We start from the raw sequence: 18,496 nt of genomic DNA on the forward strand, positions 1-18,496 counted from the left end.
GAGCAGTGACCCAATTAAAGCCAGCACAGATTGCTCTGATCATTATCTCTCATCAGGCCTTTAAGGCTGAAAAGACCACAAAAAGCCCCTCTGGCTGACTGAATGTCTAGAGCCAAGAAGATCCCTTTCCTAATGTGACACCTAAATCCCAGGGTTCCCTCAGTGTCATGACTTTAAATTGGACTGGAGAACTAGTCAAAGGCACCTGCCACAGTCTTCTGTGAAAGCATTTCTGGCAACCAGAGAGCCCAGAAAGAAAGACAGATAGATAGAAAAATAAACACAGAGAGAAATAGAAAGAGAGAGAGAGAGAACTGGTGTATGGTCTTAGTTATTTCTCCAGATGTGAAGTTTAATCCTGGCCAAACCAGACTCACTCTCACTCTCGACCTTCGTGGTCAGAACATTTAGCTCATGCGGCTCCTATTAAATTTATTTATCTCAGCGCCCCAGTCCAAGAGTAGTTCAAGATTATATACAGAGGTTTTATGAAGTCAGTCTAACATTCGGGCTCCAACACATCTGTGTATTTTAGAAGACTTTTTTTATTATTATTATTTAAGAGTGGAATACTCATTGAAACTACTGTATGCTGTAAAGCAGTAACTTGAACCCATTTATACAAATTGAATAACGTTCGGAAATCCGTTCGAATTAACGGTGGGATTCCCAAAACATGTTGGAGCACAAAGTTCATCCTAAACAGAGTGGGATATTTGAGCTTTTGCTAACTTTGCCGTTGATATATATTTAAATTTCACCTTTACATGAAATAGGATAGAACAGGATATTAATAATGATACGGATCAGCAGACGTGTAGGTCTTCGTAAAACATGGACAGTGATTGTATACAGGATGTCAACTTCTTCCATTTTTCCATAGGGGGATCTTTGTTTTTTCAGCTTTGTTTAAAGACAGCTAAGGAAATCAAGCCAAGGTGTACATGAGGTATTGTTCAGGATTTCACCAATGCTTTCACCAATACGGGAAGTTTATTTGGAGCATTTTTGTCTTTGGAGACAGGCAGCAAGGTGTAAAATATAATACTGTGAGCTTCAGGAAGCCAGGGCAGTGGAGTACAGTAACACTGAACTCTTGTGACACTTGATTTAAAAAAATCATTCATCAGAATTGAATCTAAAAAGTTGAATAGAGGTAAATATGTTCATGTAACAGGGTTGAGTCAATGTTCTGGGTACATTGTTTATAAACTACTGTAGAATGGATGACTTGTGGAAAAAATATGAGGTATTAAACATATTTTAATGATTACATTTCGAGGTAACGTGTAGTGGACTATAATAGACAGACGTGCTGTTTTCTAAGTGATGGAAGTTAATACAAAGGACATTTAACCTGTCTTTAAAATGTCTTTCCTAAATTGTAAATTTGTAAATTACTGGGACACAAATTGTACCCAATCGTGGAATCGCTCTTTAAACCATTGTGTTAAATTTCTTTGGCACTTTTAGCAGTTTTTCAGTTTAAGTTTTGATTCCATGTCTGGATTGTATCTTTCATTGAGCACTAGAGCAAGTGTACTTAAAGCCACTTTGAGGGAAATCAACCCATCCTGTGCCTTGGCCTTCCCCTTTTCTGTCAGTCTCAGCAATTTTCCCTAGAGAACATTTCCTTCGGACACTTTTTAAAACACGTCTTGTTTTCCAGGGCCGCAAGAACGTCTCTCTCTCTCTCTCTCTCTCTCTCTCTCTCTCTCTCTCTCTCTCTCTCTCTCTCTCACCCTGTGTCTTATAATACGGAAAAATAATAACAACTGCAACATTCCTGTGAGGGCTATAATTTTCTTCCGGCTGGCAAAAGTCGTGCATTATGGTCTGGGTCAGAGAACACATCACAACCCATCATCAGGCCAGCATCGGGCCCACATTGTCCCCGTGCGGTCAGCCACATCACAGGCCACGGTCATGACCAGTGGAAAGGCCCTAGTTCTTCGCACAAACGTAGCCAATCAGTGGCCAAATTCCTGCCTTTTCTGTACATTTGCCCCCTAACCACGATTTCTTTCTAAATAAGGCACATATTCCTTTTAAATTACAGCATACTGAACCCACTCCTCCCTACAATTAACGTGATTTTAGACGTTGATGGACATCCTAAACAATACAAACCGAAACCCAGTGCAAGAACTATGGCACTGGGAGGAAGGGGAAGAAACGGGAAGCTCTAAAATGTGGTCTGTTATCGACGAGAGAAAGTGTGCTGTAGCTAGGTCCGATTTCAGCAATGCAACCAAGATCTAGAACAAAGAAAAACCACGAACCAAAAACAAAGGCAGTTCAAAAAGAGTAGTACGTGGCATTCACAACAGACTGTAGCATTTGATGTGGCCCAGAAACTGGTGTGTTAATAGATCTAACTTCACAGAGTGAGGCTTTTGACTAGAAAGTCTGAAATGCTTATGTCAAGGCTTGTGGTAGAACCATGTATTGGACCTGCGTGTCCCCTTCATGACGACTCCTAAAAAACTGCAACCCCAGCAAGATTTGAACTCAAACACCATACCTAAAGTGGTCAGATGATATAATTTGGGGTTACATTCCATCTCCAGCCTATATTTTACATTTTACATCCATCTTTTCTTAAACAAGGAAGCGGCTCCTTAGCACAAACTCTCTATTTACAATCGTTTTTTTGTTAGCTTGTAAAAAGTAAACCTGAACAAATTACAACATCCAAGGCATTTACGAGAAAAAAAGAAGGATGGGATCAGGCTGAAAGTGTTCGTGCTGAAATATGGAGGCATAAAAACATACTTATAAAGACACGAATCCTTTTAAAAGCAGGTTGCAGCACACGGATAAGCAGAGCTTAGATGAATCATCAGTTGCAGTGTTTGCTATAGCGCATACCTGTAATAAACCACAGTCACCCCCTTCATTCCTCCGTGGGCCGTTTCTATTGGCTGCTATATATTGCCATACCCTGGGAAGGCAGATCAAGAAGTCATTCTTTAAAATCCTCCCTCTCTCAGGCTCATGTGTAGTTTGTTTACTCGAGGAAGCAGGTTGTAACATATTCTTTCGCAACGGCACAGTAGGAGCTCAGAGCGGCACAATAGCTGCGTTGCTCAAGAAGAGATTCACAGTGAGCTCTTAAGGCTACATGCGGAGCTGAAAGGCTCAGGGAACAAACAGACAATTCACTAAACTCCATGTAGCATAAAAAAACATTTCTTTCTAATTAACATCTATACAGTACATAAGATCAGATATGATTCAACTCTATGGAAACATACATTTTGCTAATGGTTTACTTCATGGCCTTTGGTGTGTTTGTGCACAGCATGACTCAATTCTGAGGACGGTTTATGTCATAGCTAGGTGTGTGTTTATCTACTCAGCTAGAATTGTGATTATATACTGTACTCTCGCCTTATGGAAGCAAGTCTGGCCAAATGTGATGAAATGGAGTCGGCGTGAACAGCTTGGATCAAAGAGTCAGGGGACCGAGAACCTAAGAATTGATGTCTGTAAGCCATGATAATGCAGATGTGCACAAAGCCCCTGAGCTCCATGAAGACATGGTGTGTTAAGGTTGGAGTGAAGGAACGGCTCGAATGTCCAACACAGAGCCATGACGCCGACTTGACCCCACTGAACACCTTTGGGATGAACTGGAGCTGGGGTTTCTTCAACATCCCAAAATCAGGATTTGATCTCACTAATGCTCCTATAGTTGAATGAACACACATCCTTACAGCCAGCTTTAACATCTGCCAAAGCCTTCATATATAAAATTGGATGATCTACAAGCTCACATGAGTGGGATGGTCAGGAGTCCACAAACAATTAATTGTATATTATAAATAGATGTTAATAAAATTGACCTGCAGGTCTGTCTCAGGTCAATATAACTGAAATCTGATTTCTGGACTATGTGTAAAGCTGTTTTAAGATCTAAAATAGGAAACCTATATTGTATTCAGGTCCTACGCATCCACCCCAATAATATCTTTAGAATTTACCAAAAGTCAGATGTTCAACAGGAAGTGTCAATCATTGAAAGAAAGCGACTTCGTCTGCTCGATATCAGACATCGGACGTATAAATCATTACCCTTCTACAAATTCCTGCTGTAAAAAGATATCAAACGTAGTATTAAGAGAATGTAGAGTTTGACCAGATAAGAGCAGAGATGGGGACTCAAGTCATATGACCTGACTCGAGTCAGACTTAAGTCGCAAATTTGAGACTCGACTTGACTTTGACTTGACATTCATGACTTGAGACTTTCTTGTGACTTGCACATGCGTGACTTACTCCCACCTCTGGATAAGAGAACTGAGATGGGCATCAGACAGTCTTTAAGATTAAAGGAGCAGCACAACAGGAATAAATCAACTCTGTATTTTAGAAAACCTCCAGCTTATTTTTCAGTAATATTGTAAATCATCTGCTCATTGAACCTTGGATTTAAAGGAGTTTTGGGATAATGAATTAAAATTTTTGGGAAGAACTACCTGGCTCAAAATATTTTTAATTTCCCCCAGCATGTGATGTGGTACAAATTGAATTTCACATCATGTCCGGTGTTCTTTAATCCATCCATGTTCTCCAAGATGTGTGCTAATGCTAGATCACAGGTCCTTTTAGGTCACACTCTGTAGGTGGAGGAATCTGTACTGTACGTTGTCGAATGCGTAAACACGACTTCCAAAAATGTTCTGGGTTGTGACGGGTGTGTTCCTTGTCAAGTGATTAAATCAGCATACCTGTGTCTGGCAGCTCACATGTGGGAACAGCTGAAATGTTCAAGGAGAAGACCATTCAACAACCGAACAATGAGAACGTTTACAGGTATGTTAATGTGTCAAGAAAACATTTCTGACACGCCTGCCTCAGCATGGGAATCCTCTTGCCGGAGAAAGAATAAACAAAGCTTTTTTTTTTTGTTTTGGTTATAGAGATTCATTGCTATGGAGAAGTGCATATATCTATTTTTCCTTTGGACTCGCTTTGTGTTGAAAATATTAAAAAAAAAAAATAAATAACAGGCTGTGTAAAAAAAAATCTTTGTGGTTAATTAATTTATTTTCGTACTTAGGTGAATCTAGCTAAGTGGATCTGTGATGTTGTGGGGCTGTTTTTCCTCAAACACACTGGACTCCATGAACAGCTGGCTCTTGTTCCTCAATTAACCTCAGACATTTATACCATTCATCTCTTATCAAGGGTGTATAATAATAATAATAATAATAATAATAATAATAATAATAATAATGAAGCGTGAGTGAAGCACATATACATTATATTGATTTATCATGCCATTATTGACATGTTATTATTTTAATTACATGTTTATCACACTTTAGTGGATGCTGAACATTTCTTTCTCGATCCTGAGTTCTTAATGAATTTATTCAATACAAAATATCATCTAAAAAAATATTTCACAAAATCGACACAAACCCCTGGACTCATTCCACTGTGAGATGATTTATTACAAATGTTTTCCTTCCTTTTTTTTATTTTTTTTTTTACCATTTGTGCCTCTTTTGGTGAAATTTACCAACGCGTTTTGAATAGCCTTTGAGAGCATGCATTCATCTTCTCAGGCTTTTCTCTGTGAATTCGAAACGCCGAGCCTCTGGATGGTCCGAGTCGGACACGGCGATGAAGCGAAGGCATGAACTCCTGCACCACCACATTAGAGGAATTCCAGCATCACTGTTTACACTCAGGGACAAACGAAGGCATTGAGGCTGACCTGAGTTCTGAATGAGCTCTTTCTACACACACCGTCCATTCGCACCCGGTGCACATTCCCTCAGCCCCTTTCATTTAACGTCAAATACACCACCACTTCAATAAAATAACTCAGCTAATGACATCTGAGGACAACTCCAAGCATGCTGCCTCCTACACATGTTTACTTTATCATCAATGCCTAATACGAACGCACTTATTAAATGTAGAATTTTTGACATTTTTGAGAGTCTTCCAAAAATATAATTACATTTTAAGCCTGGGAAGTTTGAGCCGAGCAAACATATTTTAACAGTGCATATTTCGAAGCATAATAAACCTTTTAGTCTTCTTGGGCTTGATTTTGTTTAGAACTGTAGAAGATTCTTTTTTAATTTATTAACAAGGAGGAATTTTTGTAGGAATCAAGATACAATCAATACAATGGACCTGTGCGATGAATTGATCAAGCAGTAAACCCAAGTGCTGGCCAGTGGCCGGCAGGTTGGTGCATCATTCGTAGTCTGTTTTGGATAAAAGTGTTGGTCAAATGTAAAACCGAAGCTTTCTGAACTGTTATCATTTGCTATCATCGCGAAGTAAGCAGGGTTCCCACTCTTTTTCAGAGATCATTTTCCAGGACTTTTCCAGGACATTTCAAATCTAGCAAAAAAAAGACAAGGATCACAGATTCACGGCCTAAAGTAATATGTTCTTCTCTCCAGAAGTCTTAAAAACAACGTACACTTTATGCCTATTACTTAACTATACTTTTAAAGACAATTTGTCATGTGAATGAAATTTCAACATTTATAAAATAAAAAGACCGCACATATTAATACCCTTTCCTTTCTCAGGCCAATGCCGTCATGCATGCTTTAGTTTGCTGTGCATTCCCCTTGCACATGATATTCAGATTAACAAGGTTAATATAACCTGCTTAACACAAGTACAGCGTCATCCGTCGCAGCGAGATTAGACAGCATAACAAAAAATCCGTCAAAACTCAGCGTCCCTGAACAGAGCGCTTTCTGTTACTAACGTTAATTGTTTCGACCAGTTTGTAAACTGTTCTTTAAATGATCAAGAACATTTAAAAATAATAATTTTCCAGGACAACAAGATTTTTTCCAGGACAATTTATGTTTTCTCTCATTTTCCATGTGTTTTCCAGGACTGGAACATTGGTCATTCATTTTCCAGGATTTCCAGGTTTTCCAGGATGCGTGGGAACCCTGAGTAAGTTATCTTTGCCATGTAGAAATGAGCCAGTCGTATCTACCGGCAACAACAGGGGTATTAGTAAAGTAGGGGTATCGTTTTCACCCCACAAATCAAGGTGGTTCCTGTTATAACATCGAGGATGAAATGTCAGTCAATTTCTCGTTACAGTTACCGATTCATGCTAGCAAGCTGCCTAATCCTGGACATAGTTACACAATAGATTTGTAATAATGTTAATTGAACTCCATAAACCTCACTAAAGCCTTGTTAGCATTAACAGACCAGCTGGAGTTCAGTCGTAGAATTTCAGCACACACTTTGCCAAGGATGTGTAATGAACATGAGCTCAATATTAATTCCTTCTGTCTAATCTCGGATCTGATCTAATGGATTTCACCTTTCAGCTCTACACATCAGCCTCAGGGAAGCGTGTTGTAAAGATCAGACGTTGCTGCATGTTCGAGATCTCTCTCAGACCCACATTCAGGTCATAGTACTGCACTTATTATAGAGACAAAACCTTCGGTGTTCCTGAAAAGCAGTGTGAAGAAAGACTTTTTTCTCACAGTCCAATGATGAATGTCTATTTTAGTCATTGCTTTAAAGGCTTAAGCATTTATAATAACAAGTGCAGCCTGGTGGAGCAGACGGTTTTAATTACACAATACTACTGTGCTGTGCCCAGGATCTTCTCTCTCTCTCTCTCTCTCTCTCTCTCTCTCTCACACACACACACACACAAATACACTCACACACACAAAAACATTCACACACATACACACACGCACACAAATACACTTACATATTTAGGCTTTCTCACACACACAATTCACTCACATCACACACACACACACACACACACACACACACACACACACAATCACACACAATTATACACACACACATATGCTCTCTCTGTCTCTCTATCTCTATCTCTCACTCACACACACACACAGACACACACAGACACACACACACACACATACCTGCTGACACAGGTTTCTCTCTCTCTTTCTCTCATACACACACATACACAAACACACACAAATACACTAAAAAAACATAGGCTCTCTCACACACACAATTATACACACACTTTCTCTTTCACACACACACATATGTACACGCACACACACACACACACATCAAAAGAGGCATCACGTTACACCACTCACTCATATCCTTGTTTCTACCATGTAATTCTACAATCTGCAGAGAGTGTTTATTTTTAGGGTTTGTAGGGACTCTGTAGGCTGTGAGCACATGGGGAGCGTGCAGAAGAACAGGCCCACGTGTTGCACTTTCACTTTCACAGCTTTGAGCACAGACATCAGGGCCAGACATCATGAAATCGGACACTTTCTTCAATTTGTGTCTTGTTGCACTTGCTCTGGCACAGTTTTAAACGATGATATCATCTGGAGGTGTTTATTATAAACTGTCTAAAATTCAAAAAGCCCAAACTTTATACACCTCTGTGTTTACACTCAAGAATTTGACCTAACAGAGCAATTTTTGCAGACTATAAATGCAAATAAATAAAAAAGACTAGATTTAATTTACAAAAAAATTGCAATAAGTCAAATATTAGGCAAATTATTGAAATGTACAATACTAAAATAATATTTGGTTATTAACTGGAGCTCTGGAGCTGTTTATTTTTTTAGAAGCAAGAACCAAGCTAATATTTAATCGAGTCAAGAGGCTATAAAAAAAGCCTATAAAAACATCAATAAATAAATATAAGAGATTAAAAATGCTGTAACATTTTAAATTACACAGAAATTAACATAAAATAGGGGGGCATGGTGGCTTAGTGGTTAGCACGTTCGCCTCACACCTCCAGGGTTGGGGGGTCGATTCCCGCCTCCGCCTTGTGTGTGTGGAGTTTGCATGTTCTCCCCGTGCCTCGGGGGTTTCCTCCGGGTACTCCGGTTTCCTCCCCCGGTCCAAAGACATGCATGGTAGGTTGATTGGTATCTCTGGAAAATTGTCCGTAGTGTGTGATTGCGTGAGTGAATGAGAGTGTGTGTGTGCCCTGCGATGGGTTGGCACTCCGTCCAGGGTGTATCCTGCCTTGATGCCCAATGACGCCTGAGATAGGCGCAGGCTCCCCGTGACCCGAGGTAGTTCGTATAAGCGGTAGAAAATGAGTGAGAGTGAGTGAACATAAAATAAAGCAAAATTCTTAGGAATTTTTCAAAATAACCCAAGACCTTCTGTATAAATTTCAAGAAAAAATGAAAAGAATTGTTACGTGCCGCATAATTAGGAATTTATGAAAAAAAAGGCACAAAAAAAATAACATGGATATTTATATATTATATATATGCTTATATTTCTTTTTTATTTATTTATTTTGTCACACAATTGTGAATATCAATGCGCAAATCCCAAACCCAATGCACAAATCCCAAAGCCACACCAAACCTTTCAGACAGACAGACTGCCAGTTTATTTCAGACCTTGACATAATTTACACCACACATACGTACAGCTGTGAATCATCTACAAAGCTTTGAACATAGACCACATGCTGCTTTCTAATCAGAACTAGTAGCAGCACATATGGGAGGAACAAAACTGGACCACTTGCCGAGCTCTGTGGTACACCAATATCATTTTCTGACTAACTGCTATGTGTTTGAGTAATAAATGGATCTTAAAATTCAAAGTTGTGTATATAGTATTTATATAATCAGCTCCAAATGTCAGTTTTATCCAAGATTAATCACAATTTCAAATAAATAAGGAGAAAACTAAAGCAACTCTGTGTTTGATTTATTTCATATATTGTGTATATATCACATTAAAGGTGAAAACACATATGATATGATTTGTCATGGTTTTAGTTGTTTTTTGTGTTTGTGTGAGTGTGTGCGCACATGTTTGAGTGAGTGAGTGTGTGCACGCATGTTTGTTTGTGTCTGTTAAATTGAGTGTGCACATGATTGTTTAAGTGTGAGTGTGTGTTTGTGTGAGTGTACAGTGAGTGTGTATGTGAGCATGTTTGAGCGAGTGTGTGTTTGTGTGTAAGTCTGAGTGTGTGTGCGTGTGTGAGTGCGTGTGTGCGTGTTTGTGAGTATGAGTGTCTGTGCATGTTTGTGTGAGTGTGTGTACACACATTTGTGTGAGTGTGTATGTGTGTGTCTGTCAGTGCGTGTGTGTCTGCGCATGTTTGTGTGAGTCTGTGTGCACATGATTGTGAGTGTGTATGTATCCACTGATATGTACTCAGAAGTAATTACTGTCGATTCTTTCTAGACAAACAGGATATTCATTATCTGAGTAAGCAAAACTTTGTGTTCCTCAGTTAACTTGTACAATTAGCACACAATGTACACTTTACTCCATGGGCTTTCCTTCAGATAATATACAGATTCACAATATAATATACACATGAAAAAAAAACAGGAATCAAACAGATTATAACAGACTAAAGGTCTGCCTTTGTGTGTGTGTGTGTGTGTGTGTGTATTTCAGATTGCATATTTTCCCTTTCTTATGATGAAATGAGTTGTTAGAGATGTTAGGAATTTTAGGGTTGTAAGGGTTGTTAGGGATGTTAGGGTTTTTAGGGATGTTAGCATTATGGGTGTTAGGGTTGTTAGGAATGTTAGGGTTTTTAGGGATGTTAGGGTTGTTAGTGTTGTTATGGTTTTTAGGGATGTTAGGGTTGTTAGTGTTGTTATGGTTTTTAGGGATGTTAGGTTTGTTAGGGATGCTAGAGTTGTTAGTGTTGTTAGGAATGTCAGGGTTGTTAGGGTTGTTAGGGTTTTTAGGGATGTTAGGGTTGTGGTTTTTAGGGATGTTAGAGATGTTAGGTATGTTAGGGTTGTTAGTAATGTCTGGCTTGTTAAGGTTTTTAGTGATGTTAGGGTTGTTAAGGTTTTTAGGGATGTTAGGGTTGTTAGGGATGGTAGGGTTGTTAGGGTTTTTAGTGATGTTAGGGTTGTTAGGTATATTATGGATGTTAAGGTTGTTAGGGTTTTTAGGGATGTTAGGGTTTTTAGGGATATTAGGGTTGTTAGGAATGTTAGGGTTTTTAGGGATATTATGGTTGTTAGGGTTGTTAGGAATGTTAGGGTTTTTAGGGATATTAGGGTTGTTAGGGTTGTTAGGAATGTTAGGGTTTTTAGGGATATTAGGGTTGTTAGGGATGTTAGGGTTGTTAGGAACGTTAGGGTTGTTAGGGATATTAGGGTTGTTAGGGATGTTAGGGTTGCTAGGAATGTTAGGGTTTTTAGGGATATTAGGGTTGTTAGGAATGTTAGGGTTTTTAGGGATATTATGGTTGTTAGGGTTGTTAGGAATGTTAGGGTTTTTAGGGATATTAGGGTTGTTAGGAATGTTAGGGTTTTTAGGGATATTATGGTTGTTAGGGTTGTTAGGAATGTTAGGGTTTTTAGGGATATTATGGTTGTTAGGGTTGTTAGGAATGTTAGGGTTTTTAGGGATATTATGGTTGTTAGGGTTGTTAGGAAGGTTAGGGTTTTTAGGGATATTAGGGTTGTTAGGGTTGTTAGGGATGTTAGGTTTGCTGCATGTCACGATTTACCATGGTGAGACTCTTGGCATTAGGATCAGTCAGAGGAACCTGCAAGAACATGTTCTCTCTCTCTCTCTCTCTCTCTCTCTCTCTCTCTCTCTCTCCCACACACACATACAGAGACAACTGTAAACCTGCTCTGTATATTTATTTGCTTAACAAAAGGATCATGAAGTTCACGTTAGGCTTGTTAGAGGAGATGTGAGCACACTGACTTCAACTACACTTTTACTAATCTGCTAATGTTCTGCCTTTACACGCTACATTTACCCAATAGTCATTAGCATTCTTTCTTGGTACATGAAGAACTTATAGTTGCACAAGGTGTACCAAATGAAATTCCAAACACAGGCTCACACTGTTCTGTTTTTAATATAGATACACACAAGTAAAACAGCATAACTAAAAAAAGAACTCATCATACTGTAGCAAAGCAAATACCAAAGTGCTAATTGTTTTGAGCAACTTATACTAAACTTAAATCCACACACACACACACACACACACACACACACACACACACACACAAATTTTAACCTAACTTTACTCTTAGCTGCTTAACTATATAACTAGCTAACTCAGTTAATTAGAGAATTGTGTAATACAGCATTCAAGTTAACTAGCTAGTAAGTTAACATCAGAGTTAGCTAGCTTTCTTAAACAAACTATTTATTAGAAATTCAGCGAAAAGTTTCTCCTAACATTCATCTAACTTTTGCTACTTGACTAACAAGTTACCTTAGCCATGTAATTAGCTCACCTAGCATTAGCCAGCTTATACAATTATTACAACGTACATTTACAAATGACGAAGCATCATATAATTGTATAATCATAGCTAGCTAGCTAATGCTATCTGAGTTAGCTAGCTGGCTTCAGTAAATTTGATAGATACATAATTATTCCTCATAAACTGTGAATTGAAAACTGAAAATTAACTTTATTAATTGCTTTATCAATAGGTTCCTTATCTAGAAGATAGGTTTAATAAGCTACTATGACATAAGAACTACAGCATCCATGTTTTTTTTTATCTGTGTGATTATAGCAGACATTTTATCTCATTTGTGTTTGCTCAAAGCTGGCTAGCTTAATTTAAATGAGTTAGATTGGTGTGTCAAGTAACTTATTTATTTAAAAAGCATAACATTTAAATCACTCTACAAACTCTCAGAAAACTTTCTCCTGACATGTAGTAATGAAATAATAAAAGTAATAAAATTTATTGTTAACTTCTTAGCTACCTATGTTAATTGGCTAGCTAATCTGACATAATCTGGCTAGCTAACTGCTTTTAAAGTTTAAACAGTTATTAAAGGTTGCCTTCTAAGAATTAAGTCTACACACACACACACACACACACACACACAAACAGAAGTTTTTTTTACATGTGAAAGTAAGCGTGCATTTCCTTCCCAGCTTAACCGCATATCAGTAAGGCACAGGGAAGCCTGACAAACACCAGTGTACCAAAACAAGCTTGAGTAAATAGCTAATTCATTCTGCACATGAACACATTGTTTCAGGATGCTGGATCGGTCAGTGGAACTCCTGACAAAACAGATTTGTTTACATGCAGGTGCATTGAGTTAAAGGTCAGTTTTTATTTCAAGATGGGAAGAAGAAGGAAGATTACAGATTAGCACCAACTGAAAGGGTTCGACGTGGCCGATCATGTAACCGGTGTAACGAGTTGAAGTCTCAGGGGATTATTTATCACACCTAAACCTGAGTCACAATCACAGATGCACTCTAGCTTTAACAGAATATAAAGTGGGCTGTCTGAAAAAAGGTAAACATGCAATTAGGTCTTTCGAAAAATAGCCCTCGCTTTTTTGCTTTGTAACAGCTGGCTTTGGCCGAGACCCAAAACCACAACACATCTGATTGAAGCCACGTGTGTTGTGGTGTCTGGGTGAAAGGGTGAGGAGAGGGATGGAGAGGGGGTGGGTTACTGGTGAGTGGGGTGGGAGACTGAGATGGTGAGTGGGGTGGAGGAGTGAGAGGGTGAGTGTGGAGGGAGAGTGAAATGGTGAGTGTAGAGGGAGGGTGAGATGGTGAGTGTGGAGGGAGAGTGGAATGGTGAGTGTAGAGGGAGAGTGAGATGGTGAGTGTGGAGGGAGAGTGAAATGGTGAGTGTAGAGGGAGAGTGAGATGGTGAGTGTGGAGGGAGAGTGAAATGGTGAGTGTAGAGGGAGGGTGAGATGGTGAGTGTGGAGGGAGAGTGAAATGGTGAGTGTAGAGGGAGGGTGAGATGGTGAGTGTGGAGGGAGAGTGAAATGGTGAGTGTAGAGGGAGAGTGAGATGGTGAGTGTGGAGGGAGAGTGAAATGGTGAGTGTAGAGGGAGGGTGAGATGGTGAGTGTGGAGGGAGAGTGAAAGGGTGAGTGTAGAGGGAGAGTGAGATGGTGAGTGTAGAGGGAGAATGAGATGGTGAGTGGGGTGGAAGAGTGAGAAGGGTGAGTGTGGGGTTCGTTGGGGTGGTGGATATGAAATAAATGTAAAATATCAGGTTGAAATGTGATTATCTCAGGCTCATTCAGAGCTCATAAATGCTATTTAGAATTAGAATCTTCTATTGAGAGAGAAAGAGAGACAGAGAGACAGAGAGAGAGAGAGAGAGAGAGAGAGAGAGAGAGAAAGCACAAGTGCAGTTCTTGCTTTAATGAAGGAGTGCTGTTTAATTGAGACGTACAGGGAACTGTTAACCACTGAGTGCGTCATGAGGGTGTTTAACAGAATGGGGCCAGGGAACAAGCTGCAAAGACATCAACACTTTTATATCCCCTTCACACACACTTTTGCAAACTCAGACACACTCTCACACACTTACACACACTCATATCTACACACATGGTTCTAATGCGACCTGAAACTATCACTTTCTAATCTTAACACAACTCTAAAACAAGGCCTCACTTTGGGCGGTTTTTTTTGGGTGGTGTTTTTTTTCTAAAATATTTCTGTTTGGAGTACAATTCTACATCATTCTCTAGAAATCCATCTACCTTTTTCTGTAGCACTTATCACACATATGGTTGCAGGGATGCTGGAGTCTATCATAGGGGATGTGGGGTACAAGGTGAGGGGCCCTGGACACGGTGCTGAGTCATCACAGACCACAACGGACAATTTAGACATGACAGTCAACACATTTTGGTAAAATGTGAAAGCAAAGAATCTTGAACACACACACACACACGCATACACACACATACACACACACACACGCATACACACATATACACACACGCATACACACATACACACACATACACACATATACATACACGCATACACACACACACATGCATACACAAATAGACACGCATACACACACATACACATGGATACACACACAGACTGACACACAAACACATGCATACACACACATACACTTATACACACATACACATACACGCACACAAACACACATGCACAAGCACACACACAGCAGAGGCAGGAATCAACCCCTAACCCCAGAGTTGTGAGGTAAACATGCTACTTGCTAAACCACCATGCCTCATTTTCTTCTAATTTACCTGAAATTTTAAACTCTTTTAGTTTTAAAAGTAAACACCATCATATTATCCTTCGAGAGTGTATCTGTGGTCAGGATTCTATCCAGCTGAAGAAAAATATGAAGTCATGACAACATGCATGCATATATGTATGACATGCTAATTGATGCTAAGTCTATGCTAGCGTTCCATGTTCATGAAAGACGTTATTGTATGAACTGCATGGCAGCTGTTATACATGTCAGTCATGACAAACTACATGAACACTCATGTCAGGATTATGATGCGAGTTCTTCGAGTCGTTCATCGAGAGCTATGGAAAAACAAATCTATAAGCATACAAGGTATTCTAGAGAAAAGGGAAGGGTGGACTCCTATCCCTCTAACACAATCCCACTCCCTCTTCCTCCTCCTCCTCCTCCTCCTCCTCCTTCTTTTCCTCCCAAACAGGATGTTTGATGGATTGTGTGTGGTGGCCGAGCAGATGTGAGCCGAGAGCTCTTTCTTGGAAAGTTATTCGAGGTGAGATAAAGTTATCAGCGCTCCACTCCTGATACTTCTCGCAAGGCTAACATTGATTTACTGTGCAATCTCTTGCACAAGGAGTTTATTAAACATGCAGAGAAAGCCAATATCATCAATAACCTTTACAGCGTGTCTTCCGAGCGGCTATTTATTTTCACTTTCTGCCATAACTTGTGGCTTAATGAGATGTGGGAGATGTGCGTGTGTTTGGAGAGTGAAACAGAAATGGCAGTAACTTGGCTTCTTTTGTGACGATTCCCAAACTGTACAAACTGACTGGGGCGGGGAAGAGGAATAACAGTAACTGGGAGGTTTATCCGCTACACTGGACTCCAGTAACATCCACATGCATATTAACCTTTTTTACACAATAATACTTAATAGCTAGTAATTATGTACTTTAAATGCAAAAGTTTGCATCCTTGTTTGTTTTTCTATAAAGTCTAAAATCTTTGAATTAGTATCTGAATGCATCATTAATGGATCCGTTATATAGGCCATGTATACAGTTTATAATAATAAAGTGTTTATTTCATTCCTCTTATTTATGGCATGAATGTCCAAGCTAAATCTCTGTGAGCCGTCAAGTTAAGAGTAAGTGGAAGTCAGGAAAAGAGCTATCTCACCTAAAATGGAAAATATTTCCTTTCACAGAGCTGGAAAAAGGATAATAGGATATCAGTGTGTTTAAGGAGACTGTTACACAGTAAACAGTGAAACCTGCAAATCAAGATGTGAAACAAACACAGATACAAAAACACAGTGGAAGAAAATGTGAAAGAAAACATCTGAACAAAACCAAAGAAACGAACCAAAGATTTGCAAAGATGCAGAGACACAAACAGAATGAAAATATATTTATAATATATAAAAATATTTTATAATATATTTTAATTTATATACTTTCCCCCCATTTTTTTGCACTTTTTATGATTTTCAATGTTATTTTATTTCTGCTTTCTGATATTATTTATTGCATTTTTGCCATATTTTGCATCTTTTATTGCAAATTTTTTAAAATATTTTTTGACTGCCTCATGTTTCACTATTTGTTGTTCTTTACTTAGTGGATTTTTACTTATTTAAAAATACAATTTTATTAAATTTAACACTTATTGTCCATTTCTTTGTCCCATACGATATTGACAGTAAATAAACCTTCTATCAAAAAGCCACATTAAATGTGTTTCTCATCTGGTTTCATCATTTCAAATGAGGGGTGTGCAAACTTTTGCACTCCACTGATAAAAAAGTGTCTGAATGTCTGAATGATATGAAGGTCGATTAAAAAATAAAAAGTCTGTCAGTTGTGTAGACTGGAAATCAGGACTGGTGTGTGTGTGTGTGTGTGTGTGTGTGTGCGCGTGTGTGTGCATGTGTGTTTGTGTGTGTGTGTGTTATTGAGACTCTTCAATTACAACCAACCAGTACTTTTAGCTAAACACCTTCTGATCGGATAACACCTAACCTGACAAAATTTTGGGGACTCTCTCTCACACACACACACACACACACACACACACACACACACACACACTTAAAGAACACTAATCAGTTCACTCACTCTTTTTGGTCAAGCACCTCATAGCTTTGAAGTTCCACCACATGATCACAGAGCGTGAGCGGCCTGAGGGATCGATCCGCACTGGACACCTCAGCATCACTAATGACAGGGAGCCTGGAATCATCAAAAGAAATGCAAATCAGCCTTCCTGACATAGAAAGCATATATATGTGAGGCTTATATCAAAAACAATGAAGATCTAAAAGAAATAAATTAAAGAATGTAATGAATCACAGGCTGATAACTGGTTTGAACAATAATCTATTAAACATCTAAGAAGTTGCTTGTCCTTCTTAGATAGTCTCAGGACAGCGAGAACAATTTGCACTCGTTGAACAGTAAAGTATAGAGCTAAAGCATTCGGAAGTGACATAAATAGATCATAATACAGTTATAGAAAGAGAAATGATATATAATCCGTCTGGATTCCCGTCTAGAGTCCGGTTCCTCTCCAGGTTTCTTCCTCATGTCAACTCAGGGAGTTTCTCCTTGTCATCATCGTCTTCTCCGGTTTGCTCATAAGGGATATATCTGTTTATGTAAAATGTCTAATTTATACATATACACAGTACATTTCTGTCAAGCTGCTTTGAGGCAATTCCATTATTTAAACTAGATTTGTAAAGTTCGTCGCGACAAACTTTGATGTTGGCTTTGACGAGGCAAGTATTCGCAAAGGCCGGTGCTTTTTGGAGGCGAGTGGACATAAGGGACAGTGTTACTTTTGGAGGCAAGTGGACAGAAAGATAGGGTGCCAAAACATTTGGAGGCAAGTGGAGACGAGCATGTGATGTCATCCGAATACTCCTGAGGAAGTTCCCCTCATTGTTCTGAGTGTTTTGATATGTCACATGTCCATGTTGTAAAAAGTTTTTTGATTTTGCATATTTTGGGGGCGGGGCTGCGGGACAACCGAAAGGCCAGTCGGTACACCAATATAAAAGTTTGTTCAGAGTATCACCCTAAAGGAGCTGGCAGAGTTTAGTGTAGATAGTTTGAAAGCTTGCCGAGTTATAAACCTCCAAATTTTATAATGGGAGTCTATGGGAAAAAAGGCCACTTTGAGATCTGGTACCGTAAGTACCGGTACTCGGATCGCTTAGCAAAGTAACAGCAACAAACTTCAGACGAGGGGCTACAACATATCCGAATGTTGCTCGAAAGCCCTAGGCCACATTAAATTTTATAAATTTTTGTCTAAGCTGAAATAGGAAAACAGAATGTTGGCTTCTACAAAGCGACATAATAAATAATCTGTTCAGCTCTTTCATCTGTATTCATCCCAACAAGCACAAAAATGCTCCCAGCACAGTAGAGCACACGGTTCTGCTCTTAGGTTTGTTAAGCATTTAGTCCGTGTGCTTGCATTGTGTTCAGACCCAACATGAAGAGCAGTGCTTCCTCGACC

General features: G+C 39.1%; 1 long non-coding RNA gene across 3 annotated transcripts in view; it reads right to left on the minus strand.

Annotated features, from left to right (window-relative positions):
• LOC132845202 (uncharacterized) overlaps nucleotides 1-18,496 on the minus strand; it is a 65,314-nt gene that overhangs the window by 37,170 nt on the left and 9,648 nt on the right. For all 3 annotated transcript variants that reach the window (XR_009648402.1, XR_009648401.1, XR_009648403.1), the window contains one exon: nucleotides 17,089-17,202. This is a non-coding gene — a long non-coding RNA (uncharacterized LOC132845202). The remainder of the gene's footprint in view (nucleotides 1-17,088; nucleotides 17,203-18,496) is intronic.

Source organism: Tachysurus vachellii, chromosome 1, assembly GCF_030014155.1.
Source record: "Tachysurus vachellii isolate PV-2020 chromosome 1, HZAU_Pvac_v1, whole genome shotgun sequence".
Classification (NCBI taxonomy): Eukaryota; Metazoa; Chordata; class Actinopteri; order Siluriformes; family Bagridae; genus Tachysurus; species Tachysurus vachellii.